The sequence below is a fragment of the Bidens hawaiensis genome, unplaced genomic scaffold (genome assembly GCF_021521415.1).
Source record: "Bidens hawaiensis isolate Kalapana, Puna unplaced genomic scaffold, B.hawaiensis_p1.1 tig00001087_1, whole genome shotgun sequence".
NCBI lineage: Eukaryota > Viridiplantae > Streptophyta > Magnoliopsida > Asterales > Asteraceae > Bidens > Bidens hawaiensis.
Window position 1 is genome coordinate 579,093 of NW_027491062.1, and position 19,704 is coordinate 598,796.

A 19,704-nucleotide genomic window follows, 5' to 3' on the forward strand; every position below is an offset into this window, starting at 1 on the left:
AAGCTCGTTTTCTTTGTAACCATCAATTTATAAGAGCAATATATTTGGTGGATATATAGATGCATTTACTAGGTAATTAACATGTAAATGTGCGTGTATAAAATGGATGGATCAACTCAATATTCTCTTTCGCAGATTTTTTTTTTTCAATTGTCAATATCTTATTAGAGTTGCGAGTAAAAGTTTTGTTAGAAGAATATACCTATACTCATATAATCAATCATTAAAAGAGTGTATACAAGATTATGATGAACCAAGAGCTCTATATAGAGCATAAGTTAACATTCATTACTCATATAATCACTGAAGGTTGCAAAAGTCGCTAGGCGGCCGACTAGGGAGTTGGGTGTACTTGGAGTACTCGGGGAGTACTCGGAGAGTATTCGGACATGGTAAATATAAAGGAAATTAGTTTTTGGATATTATATATATGTCGAATATCAAAAATTTACTAATATTTATAATAAAATAGGTAAAGATAAGAGAAATATAGTTTTAAATAATAAATTATTCTAAAAATTGTTAGTCATTAAGTAAAAAAATGATATTTATTCTTTAATTTTAAAGAAAAACGAGTTATGTTTTATTTTTTTAAGCCAAATCGGCTCAAGTTCACCGACTAGTTGCGATTCTGACTAGGTTGACCACCTTTAGTCAACTCTTAGTAACTAGGCGGAATTATAGAAACTCGCATCAGCAACATACCTCGTAGCGAGTACTCGGGGAGTACTCAGCCTTGGAACCCTACTTTTACAACATTGTAATCACTAAAATAACGAATAAACACATCGCAACGGTTATTTATGATTTTGTATTAAGCATTATATTATGTGACTAGAATAACGAAAATTATAAAAGGCGTCAATATCGATTAGGGATGAGATTGGGACCGTACCGGTACCGACCGGTCCCGGTCTCGAAAACCCCGGTCCCGAAATTCACGAATTCTTGGTACCAGTACCGGTACCGAAATATTCGGTTCGGTACCAGTACCGGTACGAGACCGGGACGGTACCGTGATTGAAGGTAAAAATTCGGGAAATACCGGTCCCGAAAATTAAAACTTTGGTACCGAATCGGTAGCGACAGTATCAAATCGGTACCGATTTCGGTACTGGTACCGGTTCGGTACCGGTACCAACCGATACTCGTACCGATTTCGCTCATCCCTAGCTTAGATAGTATGTACATTTGTATCTTGAAAGTTCTATTTTTTTTATTTTTTTCAATATCTCTTAAAAGAAAAGCATCCTGAAGTATGAGTGCATGGATATCATTTGTGCCACGTACATCCATTAAAAATTTGACACTCATCTACCTCCATCAGACGTGTCAACACATCTCCTTTTGCTTATATTCCTAACAGTAACACACTAAAAACACCAACCGCCAGTCAATCTCAAAAGCCTCATCGGCAGCATGTGTATTTTCTTCGCTAGTACTCAGTGTCGGATTGAGGTTTTGTAATAACGGCCTTGCAGTCACTAACCTAAATAGTCAACATGCACTCAAGATTTGATATGTTCGTTACTTTCGTCTTAATTACAAAGTGAAGAAAAGATGAACTAATATGAAGAGCATGACTGTGCCTATTCAACAAGTGTTAAGGGAAATTTTGTTCATATCAATTCAGTCTTACCTTTTTTTTATCGTTAGTGTCGCTTTACTAAATATATGATTATATGAACTTATTAGTTGGATTTGGGTTGAAGATGTAACTGGAAATTCATAAGCCTCTGCCATTATGTCCTTGATACTACTAATAGTTATATTTATTTTATGCATTGCAATCTAAAAGAAATGTGAAAATTAAGAATTCTAAGTGATCATTATCGTCATCGTATTCAGTAAATCACACCAATAGCGCTATGATAACCCTATAATAGGGTCTAAGAATTCCAATCCAAGTGATGTGAATGGTAGGTTGGAATAGTGATGTGAATGATAAATTGGAAGATAGCTCTTTGACGTTTGAAAAATAAGAAAAAAAAGAAAAAGAAAAAATAGACAATTGCTGCTATCCCCTTCTCAAATTATGTATGAAAAGCATTATAAAATAAAAAAAAACTACTCCCTCTGTCCCTCTATAAGTGTCATGGTTTGGAAAACACAAAATTTATGAAAGTTTGAATGACTGCACTTTTTTTTAACAAATGATTTTAATACCCTTTACATATATAAAAAAACAAAATTTAATAAAGTTGAATTATTGAACTTTTAAGGGTAAATTTGAAAATTAATTATAAAGTTTGAAAATTGACACTTGTAATGGGACGAACTAAAAAGGAAATGTGGACACTTTCAAATAGACGGAGAGAGTATTATTTTATAACTGGATCCTCTTATGAGGTAAACATAACTTACGGGGAAAAAAAGCTATCATTTTAAAAAAGTATGTAATTTTGTAAGACTAAAGAGAATTATATGCCATAATATATTAGGTAAATAACATCAAATTTGTGTGTTTTTGACAATCTTATAAGTTATAATCCATTATTGCTTTTCTTAAACAGCTCATTATTGTCGACAATCAACAATGTAGCTTGCAATAGTTGACAAACGTATAGATTACCATCTTAAACAACTCATTATTGTCGACATTCAACAATGTAGCTTGCAATAGTTGACAAACGTATAGATAACTATTTTAGTTAGTTAAGACACAAAATGTGTGATGTTTTGTGTATTTTAAAACACACGAATCTTCAGTTGAACATTTGCCAGTTTTTTACTGTTTCCAGCATTTCACACTTCATCTAAACCAGCAGTCTCTCTGTATGTTACATTGAACATATATCTCGTTAATCGAATAGTTGATAGCCATTAGTCGTATACGAGGTCAACTTTTTTCTCAGATCCGAGTCAACGCTGGTTAGACTCAGCTTCCTCATTGACAACCGGGCGGTTTTATAAATTCATGATTAAACTAGCATAAAACATCCTAACATAAACACAAACCTTAACAAGGCAGATATACATACATTCTACTAGGATCATTTATTATGAAAAGAAAAAATCTGCAACATCTATTGACCCTGTGACGTGGCTGGACTGTGCATGCAAATTCATCACCACCTCAACAAGGCAGTGTCAAATGTCCTTATACGAAAAGCAATTAATAAAAAGCAGCACAGTATAAAAACAACATACATAACTTAAGCCGAAAGATTAACCTTTGTCTACACAGATATCGGCTCCGGCAATGCCTCCGGTGGAGCGCCACTGCTACCGTTGAGCACAGTCACATTACCATCAGAATCAACATCCACGGTTACCGAATCGCCTTCCTTAATGTCACGCGCAAGCATCTTCTCCGCCATGCTGTCTTCCAACAACCTCATGATCGCCCGTCTTAATGGACGTGCACCATAGCTCGGGTTGTAACCTTCCTCCACCACACGGTCACTTGAAGTTCTATTTCCTTACCTTTTAGCCGCTCGAAGACTTCCTTCAACATGATGTCAGCAATCTCTTTGACTTCCAGTTTGGTCAACTGTCGGAACACGATCATTTCATCTAATCTGTTTAAGAACTCGGGCCGGAAATATTGTTTTAGCTCTTCGGTCACCAGGCTCTTGATTCGGTTGAACTGATGAGTTTTGACACGGTGTGTCGTTCCATAATTAATGGCCACGAACTGCTTCATTCTTTTCTTTTGTTATCTGCCTAATTTCTTTTTCAAGCTCTTTAGCTTCTTCTGGAAGCTGAAAAGGATACATAGATCATAATTAATGGCTGATTAAAGTAAAGAAAACAATATAAAGATATACAAAGCATATACGTACGACGAAGTCTAACACGAGAACCGGCTTCATCGATTAAATCAATAGCTTTATCAGGCAGAAAACGGTCACTACATGTTTAGATAAATCATCAGATACGTGTATCACCATAATAATAATAATACAGATGATAATCTGAAACAAATAAAAAATTTGTATACCTTATGTACTGATATGACAGCTGGGCAGCAGCTACAAGTGCATCATCAGTGTAACGTGGTGAATTTCGTATCTTTCACGAAGCCCCCTAAGAATCTGTATGGTTTCATCAACTGTGGGCTCGGGCACCTTTACGGGCTGGAACCGTCTCTCTAGTGCACAACTAAAAGATAACATGACAGTAGCTAATTGTAAAAAAAACAAAAAAAAATGCTTAAAGGTACACAACTAAAGATAACATGACAGTAGCTACCTCTTCTGCTAGCTTTGTTAAGTTGGTACCATATTCCTCCAGTGTTGGCATCTTGTTACCAGAGGTCCCACCACCAACTCCTGCACCCACAGCTTCTCACCAACCATTCTGATAACCTACTCAAAACGGTTAAAGATTAAAACATATAAAGCATGAATCTTGATGAATGAAATTAAAAAATAGAGTAGAGATTAGTATATATATAATGGAGATAATTCACCTGTGTTCGAATGTTATTTGGGTCTGCACCTAGATTCTCAAGAACACGAGCTGCTACACCTTCACCCTCACGAAGCAAACCAAGAAGCAAATGCTCTGATCCAATATAATTATGACCTGAAACAACAATCCATGGTAAAATACGTTAGCCAAATTTTTTAATTTATGATGATTTAGATACTCAAAAACATATGTAATGTTTCGACAAGGGAATTACCGAGTTGTCGGCCCTCTTCTAATGAGAGTTCCAATACACGTTTGGCACGAGGAGTAAATGGAATCTCAACAGCAACAAATCCACTGCCCCTACCAATAATCTTTTCCACCTCAACACGTGCATCTTTCAAATTAATCCCCATTGACTTCAGGACCTTTGCTGCAATACCAGTGCCTTCACCAATAAGACCTAATAAAATCTGCTCTGTACCCACAAAATTGTGGCCAAGCCTTCTCGCTTCCTCTTGTGCAAGCATAATTACTTTAATAGCCTTTTCAGTGAAACGTTCAAACATGGCTCTTGGTACAACTCTAGAAGGCTTTGCTTTTCTAACTGAGGTGGCAGCTGCAACTTTTGAGTGGAAATCTTGGCCTCTTTGGACCAAGTTGTCTAAAGCATTAGCTCCCCGCAAACCAGAAAAGGTTCTCACCCTCATTGGTGGAGCTTGTAAGCCACTCATCATCTTGACTGCTCGTTTTGCATTACCAGATCGCTTTGAACGGACCTTGCTTTCACTTGAAACTGCTGAAGGAAAGCTGGTAGATTGCACCAAAGCCCCTGCCATGATTGCAGCCAGAGAATTCTGCAAAAACAACAGATTTCTATAATATTCAGAAGAATAGATATTAAAAGCCAAACATAAGCTTCTAGTACTAATTTTGCATGAAAATCTGATGATGTGCAATATATCATAACTCTGTTAATGTGCACAAGCCTCAAAACTATGAAAATAAATTTCGTTTAGTAACTCTAAACAATCTTCCAACTATAGCAATATATTTCCCTTCATAATGACTGTTTTGGGTGGAAGTTAGGTTAAATGTGAAATTAAAAATAATATATGGTTAAAAGTTAAAGGGCTAAGGTTGTAACTATTACTTAAATTTATAAAATTTGATTAAAGTTGAGGGGACAATATTGTAACTATATTTAAAAAGTTGTAGTTTACTATTTTGCCCATCTTCAATATGCTATGTAAATTGTACCATTTGTTAATTAAGTTGTAAATTACTTAAAATCTAAGTGTCTTAATTTTCCATTGTTTGGTGTATTATATATAGTATAGATAGACAAGTTTGTCCCTATCTTACATGCTATAGAAGGTATACCTTAAGCTTTACAAGTTATGAATTACTTAAAATGTTGATGTCTTAATTTGTCCATGTTTCATACATTATATATAGTATAGATAATTATACGGCTTACACTCCTTTTATGTGGATAGCATAGAGGCCATAGAATTTTAGTGTTTCACAAACCTATCATAACACTTTTCAAGTTGGAATTTGCTTATGTATTTGGGACCATTGAACTATTTCTTTACGTGTAAAAACCTTGATTTTTTGTTAAAACACTTTTTATAATATTTTCACAAATTGGTCTCGGATTTTTTAAAATATAGTATGTGGTGAAGGAATTTGCTTAGAAATTTTTGTGTTAATTTGATACATAATAACTTCATAAAAAAGGACCAATCTAAAATCTCTTGTTCTTTTATTTGGGAACCATTACACAATATCATGCCAATATATAACTCATAGATTTTAAAGACACACACCTATGGGCTAGTGGCTGTACTATAACTACCCAAGATTCACTCTATGTTAGCATCGCCACTAACTGCTTACACAGAGTATCAAAAAACGGACCCTGACTACTACCACCCTAACATAATCTAAGCATGGTGGTATACCAACCACACCAACACTGCCACCATCACCACCAACACCACTAGCAAACCCCGGATCCGTGTCTCCATCCGGTCAATCATCCACTGGGAGTATGCGCCCTCCCTCCTCAGCTGGCCAATCGCGTACTGGCTGTCCAGTACGCAGTCCGCCAAGTGTCTCCTCCTCTGGATCCCCACCGTCAAGGCGATGGTGTGCTCAACCACCTGCTCGTGGAGCACTCGGAGCCATGCAGCCTCGGAGGAGGGACGCTCATCCCTCTCCAGCCTAGGGGTACCCCACACGGGTGGAGGCACAGGCTCAGGCTGGGGGCGGGAGGACTCGCCCCTGTGGAAAGTAGGTCTGGGTGGGGTAGAGGTAGGTGGGACATAAGGGACACTGATCCGCGCCGTGAGGCGGGGTCCAGGTCTGGGAGGGGTAGGGGTGGCCTGTGGTGCGGGTGGGGTGGGGGATCTGGCAACCCTAGTAGGGGAGGACAGGCTAGCACTCCTACGGCTAGTCTCACTAGGCTCAGTGCTGGATGCTAGGCGTAAGCTCCTGGAGTTCCCGGAACTGACCTCCTCCGGGTCCTCCTCCACGGACAGACTTCGTGATCTCGACATCCCTACCTGTACACAAGTTAGCAAACGTATAGTTTCTTCCATAATGTAAATCATGATTAATATACACATACTTATACAACTTTGTCACATAAAAATATTATCATATACTTACACATATGTTGCCGATTTTACCTATTAATGTTCCCCGTGACTTCCCCTGAATTCCCTCGTGCGGACAAGTCTGTTATTATGTTCCGGACCATAATAACTCACTTGTCCATCCAAGTTCATCCAGATCTCGTCACTATAAATTATTAGTTGATATTCAGATCCTATAATACTTGAGCTACTGGTTATATTTTAGGTATCTTTTATAGACATCCTAATTCTTTATAACCAATGGCTCTGATACCAAGTTCGGTAACACGCCGTAACCGCAGCGGAAACGTAAACGGGATGCAACAGACACGTCTGATATCAACAGCATTGCTTATAAAGAAAACACCACTACATTAGATCACACCATATTACATTGTTCCGAGTTTAGTTATCGTCTAGGCGTTAGCACATAAGTTTTACCAACATTACATTAACATATTTAATACAAAAAGATCATTAAGCTTCCACAAAAAGCACGCATCATCAAGCATGAAGCAATTATTCCAGTTTGGGAGTACCTAGAAAGCATGTAAAGAAAACGGGTCAACTACGAATAGTTGGTGAGTTTCACTAATTTAAATAAACAGTGACAAATCATTATAATAATCATATATTAGCGATGTAATTATGCTGAGCCCACAAGTGAAACCTTTGACTATCCACACACAACCCCGTGGCATACTCCGCCCACGGACCTGCCCCAAACCGCTATGCCTAACATTACATAGCAAAATAATTAACAACAAAATAGACATGTGCAACTGGCTGGGAAACATCAGCAAATCCATGCCGGACCAGTTGGGTTTGTCAGACCAATAGTACTATTCACACTCTACCGGCTTTCAGCTAATCACTCATGTTGCGGGGCCTTACAATGTTAGCAACTCAGACAATTACCATCTTAGTACATTTCCGTACGATTCCCGTACAATAAAACATATATAAATACACGCAAATCCATGCGTTCGGTATGTACTTAAACATTTCAATAGTAACATGCTTTCCGCCCCGGGAAAATATTTAAAAAAATTCAGAAAAAGAGGCTCGTGAAACTCACCTTATCGTAAACAAGCAGATAACACAGTACGCAAGCTTTTAATCCGGATCTGTAATACGATCCCTAAGTTCGTTACTATACAATCACTATTAATATAACTTTAACCGTGTTAACCGGTACATCTGGGACACTGTTAACCCAGTACTGTATCCGTTCCGGGGGCAATGTGAACCCAGAAACACTTCTCCGGACTCAGATTGTGATATCGTTTAGAGTTCAATAGTTAAAATTACTATTAGTTTGTTTTCCCCGTTTTTGCGTGCCCAGCACGGTTATCCGTTTTTACGTTTCAAAAATAAGTTTGGTCACACACGACCCGAAGATAGTTGTTGACTGATAATTTAATTAAAGTTGTGAAATTAGAGCTCGGTTTAGACGCCCCGATTGGCCGTGGGACCCGTTTCCGTCTTTAGTGTACCGGAAACTGTTAAATCGAATAAAATTACTCAAATCATCCGAATTATTTTCGGATGATTTACATTTAACTCAGTTATATGAAATTAGTTCATTTTTAGGGTTTTTATACACCAGTCAGTTCGTTTAGGCGAACTTTACCGGTTTACGCGTTTTAAGCTTTAAAAGTTTGTTTTTATTTTCTTTTTAGCACAAATAATTATCCGTTTAATCTCGGATCTTGAAATTTTGCACAAATCACTTTTTGACAGTGGGGAATTTTATAAAAATATTTCCAGAATTAATTTTTATATGTAAAATTTATTTATCTATTTTTAAACACCATTTAAACACTAAATATGTCGTAATTACCAAACGACCTTAGAAAAATCCCAAATTTTTCCTGGATGACCCCTGCCATCTCCATAGTCCCCTGTAATTTTTTCCAGAACCAAAATCTTTTTTTACATGCCATTTTCACTAAAACCGAGCTAGAAAATCCTAGAACTCGTTTAACCGAAAAGCTTACTTAGACTTCTCCAACAAACCTAAAATTTTGTGTATGACTTATACATGTTATAAAAAGCTTATCTGGAATTTTCCAGAATTTTCATGATATTTAACTATTTTTCACCATTTTTAGCCAAAACCGAGCATTAAATTCACCAAATATTCATCATTTGTCCAAAAATTACCAAATTTCACAGATCTCATATTTCCATGTGTAGATCATCTCTGTGAAATTTCGTAGCCTAACTCTAAATATACCACAATCTGTCCAAAAACTCATACTTATATAAAAACCGAATATACCTTTCGATCTCCGCCACTGCAAGCTACAAACTCGTTTTTCCGCCTTATCTACCACTAATTACAGAACCTACAACCAACATACCACAATACCAAGCAAGTTTCGGTTATTGTTTCAAAACTAAAGTTTAAACCGTAAAAATTCGTTTTTGGCTCGTTTAACTCCTTTCTTGGACCAAGATCCCTTGTATAACCCGTATACATCACTTGATCATGCAAGAATCGGTTTTCATCTTTGAAACCTCATTTTCTTGCAAATAAACTCAAGAAACGAAGATGAACACTTAAATAACACGATTTTTACCTTGATTTTCTTGCTACAAACTCAGGTTTTAGTTCATAATTTGGAGAGAAAGTGGAAGAATGTTGAATGTGTTGTTAAAAAAAATAACAAAGGCAAAGGGGTATATCCCCTTGCCGATCGGAACTCAAGGGGGGTGGGGTGGGACCCACCTCTCCATTTCTAGCCACATATTTGGATTTCTGAAATCTGGATAACGTTTTGGATAATCTGGTTCAGTTCGTTTTTCGGTTAAAGGTTTAATCTAACTTAAAACGAGGCTAAAATGGTCGTTTTCGGCTTAAAAAAAGAAATTTATTTAAAACCGATTTAAAAACTTTAAAAACTTAAACCATGACATTTATTATCTTAAAACATCATATTATTAATAATTGCGCATCTTTTTCGGCTTGATCGATCGTCTCTTGCTTGGTTTGGTATTAAAGGTTTCGTTTAACGTACCGACGTACCATTAAATCGAAATTCTTTCTCTGTGCTTTAATTCACTTATCCCGAAGCTTTAACACTTCGTAAACATCACTAAATATTATATATCTCGTCTATAATGTAATCCTCGATTCGTTCGGGCTTCAATAACCGTTAATCGGTTAATCGTATTTCCAATACGATTAACTGTATAATCGAGTATAATCCGTACTGTGAATCATACATACTCGTATAAACACATTATAATTAATATATTCATTATTAGATAACACATAAATAGTATATACCGGTTAGGGTATACCTAATTTTGTCGGAATCGTTACATTTCTTGACTGCTCGTTTTGCATTACCAGATCGCTTTGAACGGACCTTGCTTTCACTTGAAACTGCTGAAGGAAAGCTGGTAGATTGCACCAAAGCCCCTGCCATGATTGCAGCCAGAGAATTCTGCAAAAACAACAGATTTCTATAATATTCAGAAGAATAGATATTAAAAGCCAAACATAAGCTTCTAGTACTAATTTTGCATGAAAATCTGATGATGTGCAATATATCATAACTCTGTTAATGTGCACAAGCCTCAAAACTATGAAAATAAATTACGTTTAGTAACTCTAAACAATCTTCCAACTATAGCAATATATTTCCCTTCATAATGACTGTTTAATAATACATAAGATAACACACCAACACGCAGGTTAACCCTTATCGTCACATTTCAATCACAAACTACAAGACCATAGGATAACTCAAGATAGTTTGTGGCATAAAAAAACAAACAAAATCCAGAATTAAACGTCGAAATGAATACTTTCCTCTTTCAAAAAGCTTTCAAACAACTTTTTTAAAAGCCTGTCAACATTAGCACATTATGATTTCACTTACAAAAAAAAATTCTTTAGTAACTATAAACAAGCATCCAAGTATCCAACTATAGCAATATATTTCCCTTCATGATAAGTGTTCAATAATCAATAATGCATAAGATAACACTTGATTATTACTTGATTATTTATTGTTATTCGTGGTTAAAATTAACCCAAGAATATGAGATGTGGTGGTGAGTTTTGGAGTGTTAAATTTGATTTTGATTTCGACTTTAATTTGTTAGAAATTGTTGGAAAATAAATAAATAAGTTGTTTTAAATGTTAGCTAACTTTTTGAAGAAAATTCAAAATATGTTTCTTTTAAAAAAAATTGTTGAAAATAAAACACTCAAGTTTAACTCGACCTAATTTTATGTGGCTTGGTCACGTTCATTCAAACAACTTTGATTAGTGTTAATAATTAAGCAGAAGAATAATGTAAACTCGTGTTTATGTTGGTGTCTATTCTTCATGACCTAGATTATGAATGACAAATTTAACGTTTTCTTTATCAAAAATAAGAGGTGGGGCGTGTGTTTTATTACAGGTTGTCATTCTTCTGAAGAAATGGTTGAATTTGCTTACAAGAACACTGCAACAGACTCTTTCTCATCAGAGGCTCGGTGGGGGCTTCATTCTCTTACTCATTGCCTACCAGACTCATTTATTAGACAACGAGCGAGGAGCAAGCACCTACTCCTATCAAAATGAAAAGAAGCTAAAGCTAAATTGAATTTTAAAGAGCTTGCAAAAGGAAGGGATTCAAAGTCAAAAAGTTGATCATTTCGTATATATGATTCAAGTTTTTTATGTAGTGGAAAATCCTTCAAATATAAAGTTTTACGCTTTGGTGCATGTCCCGTCCACCTAGTGTAAATGCGATCAATGTGGATTCTAGAAAAAAAAAAGAATGTGTCTGACGGACATAAAACATGACACATAACGTATCAAAAGGTAAGTGTAAATTTTCAAAAGTGATGATAAGACTCAAAAGGTAAGCGTAAATTGCGGTGAAATTTAATTTATCAAAGTTTAGCACTCATGACTCCCTAAAACATATTATGTACATCAACTTGATGTGAAAAATGTTTATTACGAAGAGAACTAAAGGAAGTTGTGTACATGCATCCGCCTAGCCTACCGTTTATAAAGACCTCGTGCGTCTTGATTATATTTGTTTGTTACAAAAGTACTTTTTTTATGAACTCAATCAAGCTTCCTTTTCGGGTTCACTCATAGTAAACCTTAACATTACCATTTTATCTATCATAAAAACTAGACGGGTGCCCGCGCGATGTTGCGGGAAACCAAAATCCCCGTAATCATGTAACAATTACGGATGTTCAAAGTTCGTTTGAAATCTTGAAAACGTTTAAACCAATTGCCACTTTTGATTCGCTGGTTTCTGAATGTTCAAACAATAGAAAACAGTTCGGTTTACGGTTTATACCAAAAATAGGCCATATAAAACTGGACCGGACTGTAAACTTATTATTGAAACTCAATGCGTGAAACCAAACCATTAGTAGCGATTCAGTTTAAATTTTCGACGCTTTAGTTCTCGTTTTCAATGAAAAAAATCAAACCAACTGTTTAGCTCACTATTTAACTTAGAAACCGAATTGTGAACGCAATATGTAACATGTTAATTTTTTTAATTGAAAAAAACTATAGCAATACCATACCCAAATTAAAGACAATAAAATGCTCGTTTTTATGGTGTAATTTTTAAAAAAATTTATTAAGGTATGAAAAAGTTACGGCCGTTGAAAAATCGTTGGTGGGAAGTTGGTTACAATTAAAATAAAAAAAGAATACATAGGTAAAGATGAAGGTTCAAAGTTGTAATAATTATTTTAAATTTACAAAAGTTGAGTAAAGTTGAGGGGGCATGTTATAACTTTTTTCATTTATATTTTCTAACTAGACGGGTGCCCGCGCAATGCAGCGGGAACACATATCGTTGATAGTGATTTGGTTTCAATTTTTAACCTTTCTGTTTTGGTTTACATGATCAAAAACCGCTACTAATTGTTTATTTAAAGGCCATCAAAACCGGATCGCAAACACCGCTACGTAAATGTTAATTTGTTTAACTAATAAAAGCTAAGGCAATATCATACTCTAATTAAAGAGAATAAAATTCTTGTTTTTATGGTGTCGTTTTAAAAATATATATAAATGTATGAAAAAATTATGATCGTTTAAAAGTTTTGGGTGGAAGTTAGGTTAAATGTGAAATTAAAAATAATATATGGTTAAAAGTTAAAGGGCTAAGGTTGTAACTATTACTTAAATTTATAAAATTTGATTAAAGTTGAGGGGACAATATTGTAACTATATTTAAAAAGTTGTAGTTTACTATTTTGCCCATCTTCAATATGCTATGTAAATTGTACCATTTGTTAATTAAGTTGTAAATTACTTAAAATCTAAGTGTCTTAATTTTCCATTGTTTGGTGTATTATATATAGTATAGATAGACAAGTTTGTCCCTATCTTACATGCTATAGAAGGTATACCTTAAGCTTTACAAGTTATGAATTACTTAAAATGTTGATGTCTTAATTTGTCCATGTTTCATACATTATATATAGTATAGATAATTATACGGCTTACACTCCTTTTATGTGGATAGCATAGAGGCCATAGAATTTTAGTGTTTCACAAACCTATCATAACACTTTTCAAGTTGGAATTTGCTTATGTATTTGGGACCATTGAACTATTTCTACACGTGTAAAAACCTTGATTTTTTGTTAAAACACTTTTTATAATATTTTCACAAATTGGTCTCAGATTTTTTAAAATATAGTATGTGGTGAAGGAATTTGCTTAGAAATTTTTGTGTTAATTTGATACATAATAATTTCATAAAAAAGGACCAATCTAAAATCTCTTGTTCTTTTATTTGGGAACCATTACACAATATCATGCCAATATATAACTCATAGATTTTAAAGACACACACCATTTTCATTCAAACAATTTGGACACCATATTTTTACTTATGTACTTTGTATATATAATATTGTTTCTCATTTCTGTATCACCTCTTTTCTGTGATCTCTTGACTTATCTCACTATCAAGTATGAACCATTTATCATATGTATGCACTATGAGTTAATACATATATAATCACAACTCACACCGACAATTAAAGACATAATTTACAGTCCATATAAACAGTCAGATAGTTTATATATACTTTCAAACTCAATGATGTGTAAACTCGCTTTTCCCTTTTCGATCTTCAATTTGCAAGCATCTTTCCTCCGCTTGTCGATTTCATAAAAGTTGGCTTACCATTAGTGTGTTTCTTTGAGTTTGAAGCATAAGTTCTTGTCATTTGATCATTTTCACATCTTTAGTTAATACACATACTACATTAGTATTTACTTATCGTTGAGCATCATTTGTTTTCGAATGAATTACTTATTATAGAATATGAATCTCTTTTTTATTTCGACCCGTTTGACCCGTCCTAATCCAAAATTTTCATAACTCTTTTTTTTATCACTTCCACTTGCACTACCAACACTTTCAACAAACTTATATAGATGTAAGTGATCTTTTAAGGCTAACTTTGATCAATAAAACTTGCCGGTTCATCATTTGTTAGCATAGGCGATAAAAAAAACAATTCCAGTATAAATCATCATTTTGACATCATAAACTCATGTTTTATTTCAACTCATTTTCATAGTATTTTTGCTTAGTTATCTTCAATTGATGAATGATGATGATTAAAACACTATATTGTTCAAAACACACATGCATGAGGTCAAATTTCGATATATATATTTTACTTATGAATACTCACACACAGCATTTCAACATGTTAATTTAATTGAGAATATTGAGTTCTTGCATCAAGACCGATAAATTACCTTACAGTGCTCGAGATTGAGACTGAATGTGACATTCAGTCTCAACCTCGAGTCAATCCCAGTTGTAGATAAGATCGATTCTACCAATACGATCTATGTACAAAAATCAATAGAACCGAGTTTAACTATCTCAACGTTTGGTTCAGTAATGATATCATATAGAAGGTGTACTTGATTGAGACAAATAAACATTATTATCACATCTAATATGTGTTTCAGATATATTGCTAACCAAAAAGAATATTCTCAATATGTTAAAAATTAAATATCTAATTTCCCTAATTATCTTATTTAATCCTCATGGGCCCAAATATGTTGTCACCTTCAGCCCTATAACATGGGCCCAAAAATATGTATGATCTCAACATTCTCATGATTGTAGGAGGAATTTCCAATGATGATGGAGACATATAGCAGGCCATGCATATAATATACAAAATATAAATAGTCATATAGACATGTTGATCATTATAATATGCATATCTATATATAGATATGTGTTTGTAGTATATGTATGTATGCATATGTTGGAGCCTTTCAGAAAAAATGTATATGTTGGAATTTCTTCATGTCTTTCTGCCAAGAGCCAAAGAACTTCAATAGAAAACTTTCATGAAGATGTTGACTTTGACATCATAAAGTCATTTTCTGATATTGAGTAAAAGAAGTCATTAACAAGATGATCAAACATAGAACATTTTAACACATAAAAGTCAATGATGCATTTACTTTTTTCAAATAATGGCATATGTGCATATCGTGCATATAGTGGGAAAAAAACGGTTGTATAACAGTCAGAATGCAAACTCGATTTCATGAAAAGTATTCTAACAGACTACATGATTCGGGCTAACATAAACTACATATTATACCGTGGTTCATGGTTGCTTGAATGTTGTTGGTGCATGTTTTGTAACAGATGATCTTTTGTGTTTGTTAGAATTGAGAGCAACGGTCAAAGGGGAGTCTGTTGGTGCATTATGTCTGTAGTTCAGTATCTAGTGTCTGTAATCGTGTTAGTGTGTTTTGTTTTGGTTTGTATAGGTTGTCTCACAAGTTCGCCTGAGATAAGCGAACTTGTGGACAAGCGAAGTTATTGACAACTTCGCCTAGTCTGTTAGGCGAAGTTGTCGAAGTATTTATATACCTATGTTACGGCTTGTATTGTAAGGTGATTCCAGTACGTGTAATTGTGATTGAACATCACGTGTTGAAGGGTTGCAATACAAAGTGTCTTTTGGGTATTGTAACGTGTATTTGTGCTTGGTTTTAACGTATATCGCATCTAACGCTCGTATCGTTTTACGTAGGGATTCCGCACCTACGTAGTACGAGATACTTCCGTGTAGATCCGGCTGGGAACCTAGTATCCAAAAAGTCAGAGTGTTTTATGAAATAGATCGTCAGAGACGTGCGGTAGCTCGTGAAAGATTCTTGATGTATCCAAGATTCTTACAAATGATCTTGAATCATGTGGCTCCTACGCTACCTCAGCGCCGTCCAATTCGATATGTAGAGAGTGTCAGCAAGAGGATATTCGCACAATGCAGATCGTCGAGTGCTCGAAGTAAACCAGAGCTTCGTCCACGACATACTCCGTTATTTGGTTATTTGATAAACCCGGCGTATGTTGCTCCTCGTGGAGACGAGTTTCGGGATCTAGCATCGCAACAGGCAGTTGTTTCTCAACCACCACCTGTGGTACAGCAAGCATTGCCTGCTGCTCCTGTTGTGGCACCGGAGGAACAGGTAGACCTTGAAGCTGCTTTTGGTGGCCAAGGGTTCTTTGATATAGAGCGAGTTGATCCTGAGGCAGAGATTCAGGTCTCAGTAGCAGAGGTTTCTGGTGTTGATGTGTCGATGGTAGCTAAGTCTGTAGCTGATTCTGAAAGAACCGACTCTGACTCCTCAGCTGATGATGTTGCTGAAGCAAGACAGATTCTGGTCGCCCAAGAAAGAATTCATGGAAAAAGAAAGAAAGACACAGATGACAGTGAATCTGACTTTGAGGAGGAGTTAGATCGGTTGATTCGTCGATCGAAAAGGGTCAGAACAGGTGAAGGCTCGGGAGCTGGTGAAAGCTCGAGGGTGGTTCGTTTCTCTCCACCCGCCTTATCTGGTATGACTATGGTCCCTGCATCGATGACTGTGTCAGGACCGATCACCTCGGGTGTTCCCATGATATCTACATCATCTTCCTTTGGCATTCCACCCACTACTTTTCAGTTTTCGGCTCCAGAAATTGTTTCCTTGCCACCTCCTACTCTTACTCCATCGGAGGTTGTGGCAAGATTTGTTGAGTCGACTTTGGTTGCCACCGCGGGTTTATCTGTTACAATACCACCTGCGGTTACTTTTCAGCCTGTTTCTGATGTTCCGGCTACCTTGGGAATCCCTCCACCGTATGCTCAAGACTTTTCTCATATGAGATTTGATTTTGATGCAACTTTATCTGACTCAGAAAGGATAGCAACTTTTGAAAGGGTCGTGGCAGAACAGTCAAGAATCAACTTGATCCAGACTCACGCCATTCAGCGCCTTGTTGCAGAAAATCAGATTCAGTCGTCCCTCCTGGTTGAGCACGGTAAACTTTTTGATGTTTTAAAACAGTTCTTAGCATCTCAGGGGGAGACGAGCTGCAAGGGCGATGAGTTGAGGACGAAGAAGAGTAATGATAGAGACGATGATCCCAATGCATCGAAAGGTGCAGGTGGTGAGTTGCCAAGAACTGAACAAACTCTTGGGACTTCCACATCTCAGGGGGAGTCAGCTGGTGCAGCAGGTGGATCAGGGGGTGATGATGTGGTGGTAGTGAATGATGAGGAGATGTTGGATGACGATATTGTAGGTGACGACGATGTGTTACCGGTTGAAGAGATTGAGAAGATAGGAGCCGAGATTGTGATTGACAGTGAGATTGAAGAGGGAGAGATTGTGGAGGATAATGTAGAACATGAAATTCCAGATGTTGATAAGTCAAATGTGGGTCAAGATATGGGAAGTGATGAGACTGAATGGGAAGAGAAGCAGAGATGGAAAGAAGGCTACGCTCAATGGTTCGTAAAGACAAAGAAGCCAGCGGTTCCAACTATGTTTAAAAAGAGTTATAATATCAAAGGGTATGCTGAATCGAAAAAGGGTATTATATGCTGGTTATATGATGAGCAGTTGAGGCTATTTGTGATTAAACGCTTTGATGGGATTCAGTACTTTAAGAGGTTGTTGAGATCGTTGAATACCTTACCTGAATGTGAGGTGAAGGATTTGGCCAAGTTGGGGTTAATAAACAGGAGTGATGATAATATGGCTAGGATTATTGGGAAGATCGTGTGGAAAGAAAGTATAAAAGAGAGAAAGTTCGAGTTGTTAAAGCCGCAGAAAGGGAAGCTTGTTGAAGATAAAGACAGAGAATGAGAGCTGATGGCAAACCTTGGATGGTAATGAAGTATAAGCCTATCCGGTGTTTAAAAGAAGTGCCGATGAAACAAATGCCCAAGGATGTCTTAAAGAATCTGAAATGGTGGTATGTCGACAGTCAAACAGCTGAAGCGGTTATGGAGGATGAAGATGAACAAGAGGTGCTGAGAGTATATGACCCTATGCACTTGGTAAATCTGTCTCAAGCTGACTTGCAGGTGCTAGACGAGAAAAAGATATTCTATATTCCTGCATGGAAAGACGAAGCCAAGAAATATCAGAGAGTAGTTTCCGTTTGTTTCAGAGAACGAGTGACTCGAGATTTTTGGGATTACAAGACAAGTGATTGAAGATAGAGATATGAAGCTAATGCCGAGGGAGAGTAGTGTGGGACGGCCCGAGGTAGAGCTCACCTCGGGTCGGTCGTGTCTTTGTTTGTGTTCGGTTTGTAACGTGGTTTGGTTTTATATAAAAGATCTGCAGATTTGTTTATCTCGTTCGTGTGTTTGTTCATGTGTTTGCTTATGTGTAATCGTGTTCTTCGTCTTCTACACCATTAAACGAGTCTAGGAGGATTCCGCACTCCTAGACCTCGTGCGGATCTCGTATCGATCAGCGACGCCCCGGGGGGACTTACAAGTGGTATCAGAGCCTTAGGCTCTTATGCTATGGTTCGAGATCTGCGTTTTGGTGTTTCTGGCACGTTTCTGATGAGTTTTTGGCCGAACAGCCACCGTAGGCGAAGTTATTGGGTTTAGGCGAAGTTGTCGCTAAAATTTTAGGGTTTTGGCGAAGTTGACTTTTTAGGCGAAGTTAATGAGGGGCGAAGTTAACTTTTGGGCGAAGTTGACTTTAGGCGAAGTTAAAAAAAAATTAAAAAATAAAATAAAAAAATTGTTGTTTGGAGTTTTCGTCTGTATGGCCAGGTGTACACGATTATTGTGAGACCGAAAGTGTTGTTCCGATAACGAGTGAAACTTGGTATCTCTTGGTCTTACGTGTGAACAAATACGGGTCGACTCTGGATATGGAGTTGAAGTTGTGAATGAGATATTGATTGAAACTGGATATTGACACATATTTGGGTGTTTGTGGGCAAAGAAATTGTTGTTGTTCGAGGTTGACCAACTGAAGAAAGTCAAATCAAACTGAAGGTTTTCGTCATTACTGGATTGCGGTCAGAGCATATTATTTATGTTATTTTCAAGGCGTTCGAGAATTGGACCCTGTTTCGATTTTGGAACAAGTTGGATTTAATCGGGAATTAATTTGTTTATGTTCTTGATCGTTATCCATGGTGATTGAAGATGATTCGGATTAATTAATGGTCATGAGTGTTAGATTATGTCAAGGTGGTTTTGTGATGAAATTGATCACTTGATGTTGAGTAGTTGAAGATTGAACCTTATCTTACTATACAATTCCGACGTGTTGGTGAAGTTGTGGAGGGAGCCCAACTTCACGTGTTGGTGAAGTTAGAAGAACTTCACGTGTTGGTGAAGTTAGAAGAACTTCACGTGATT

General features: G+C 36.4%; 1 long non-coding RNA gene and 2 pseudogenes across 2 annotated transcripts; all 3 read right to left on the reverse strand.

The window, feature by feature from the left end:
• Positions 1-3,179: 3,179 nt before the first annotated feature.
• Positions 3,180-3,511, reverse strand: LOC143557594 (ATP-dependent Clp protease ATP-binding subunit ClpA homolog CD4B, chloroplastic pseudogene; annotated as a pseudogene).
• Positions 3,512-3,627: 116 nt separating this feature from the next.
• Positions 3,628-4,088, reverse strand: LOC143558266 (uncharacterized). Its single transcript, XR_013139709.1, has 3 exons — positions 3,944-4,088; positions 3,771-3,853; positions 3,628-3,697 (listed from the first exon to the last, which is right to left on the reverse strand). It is a non-coding gene; the product is annotated as an uncharacterized LOC143558266 (long non-coding RNA).
• Positions 4,089-4,155: 67 nt separating this feature from the next.
• LOC143557603 (ATP-dependent Clp protease ATP-binding subunit ClpA homolog CD4B, chloroplastic-like) lies at positions 4,156-5,296 on the reverse strand (annotated as a pseudogene). Its single transcript, XR_013139602.1, has 3 exons — positions 4,631-5,296; positions 4,415-4,530; positions 4,156-4,310 (listed from the first exon to the last, which is right to left on the reverse strand). The product of XR_013139602.1 is annotated as an ATP-dependent Clp protease ATP-binding subunit ClpA homolog CD4B, chloroplastic-like (transcript).
• Between the last annotated feature and the right edge of the window lie 14,408 nt (positions 5,297-19,704).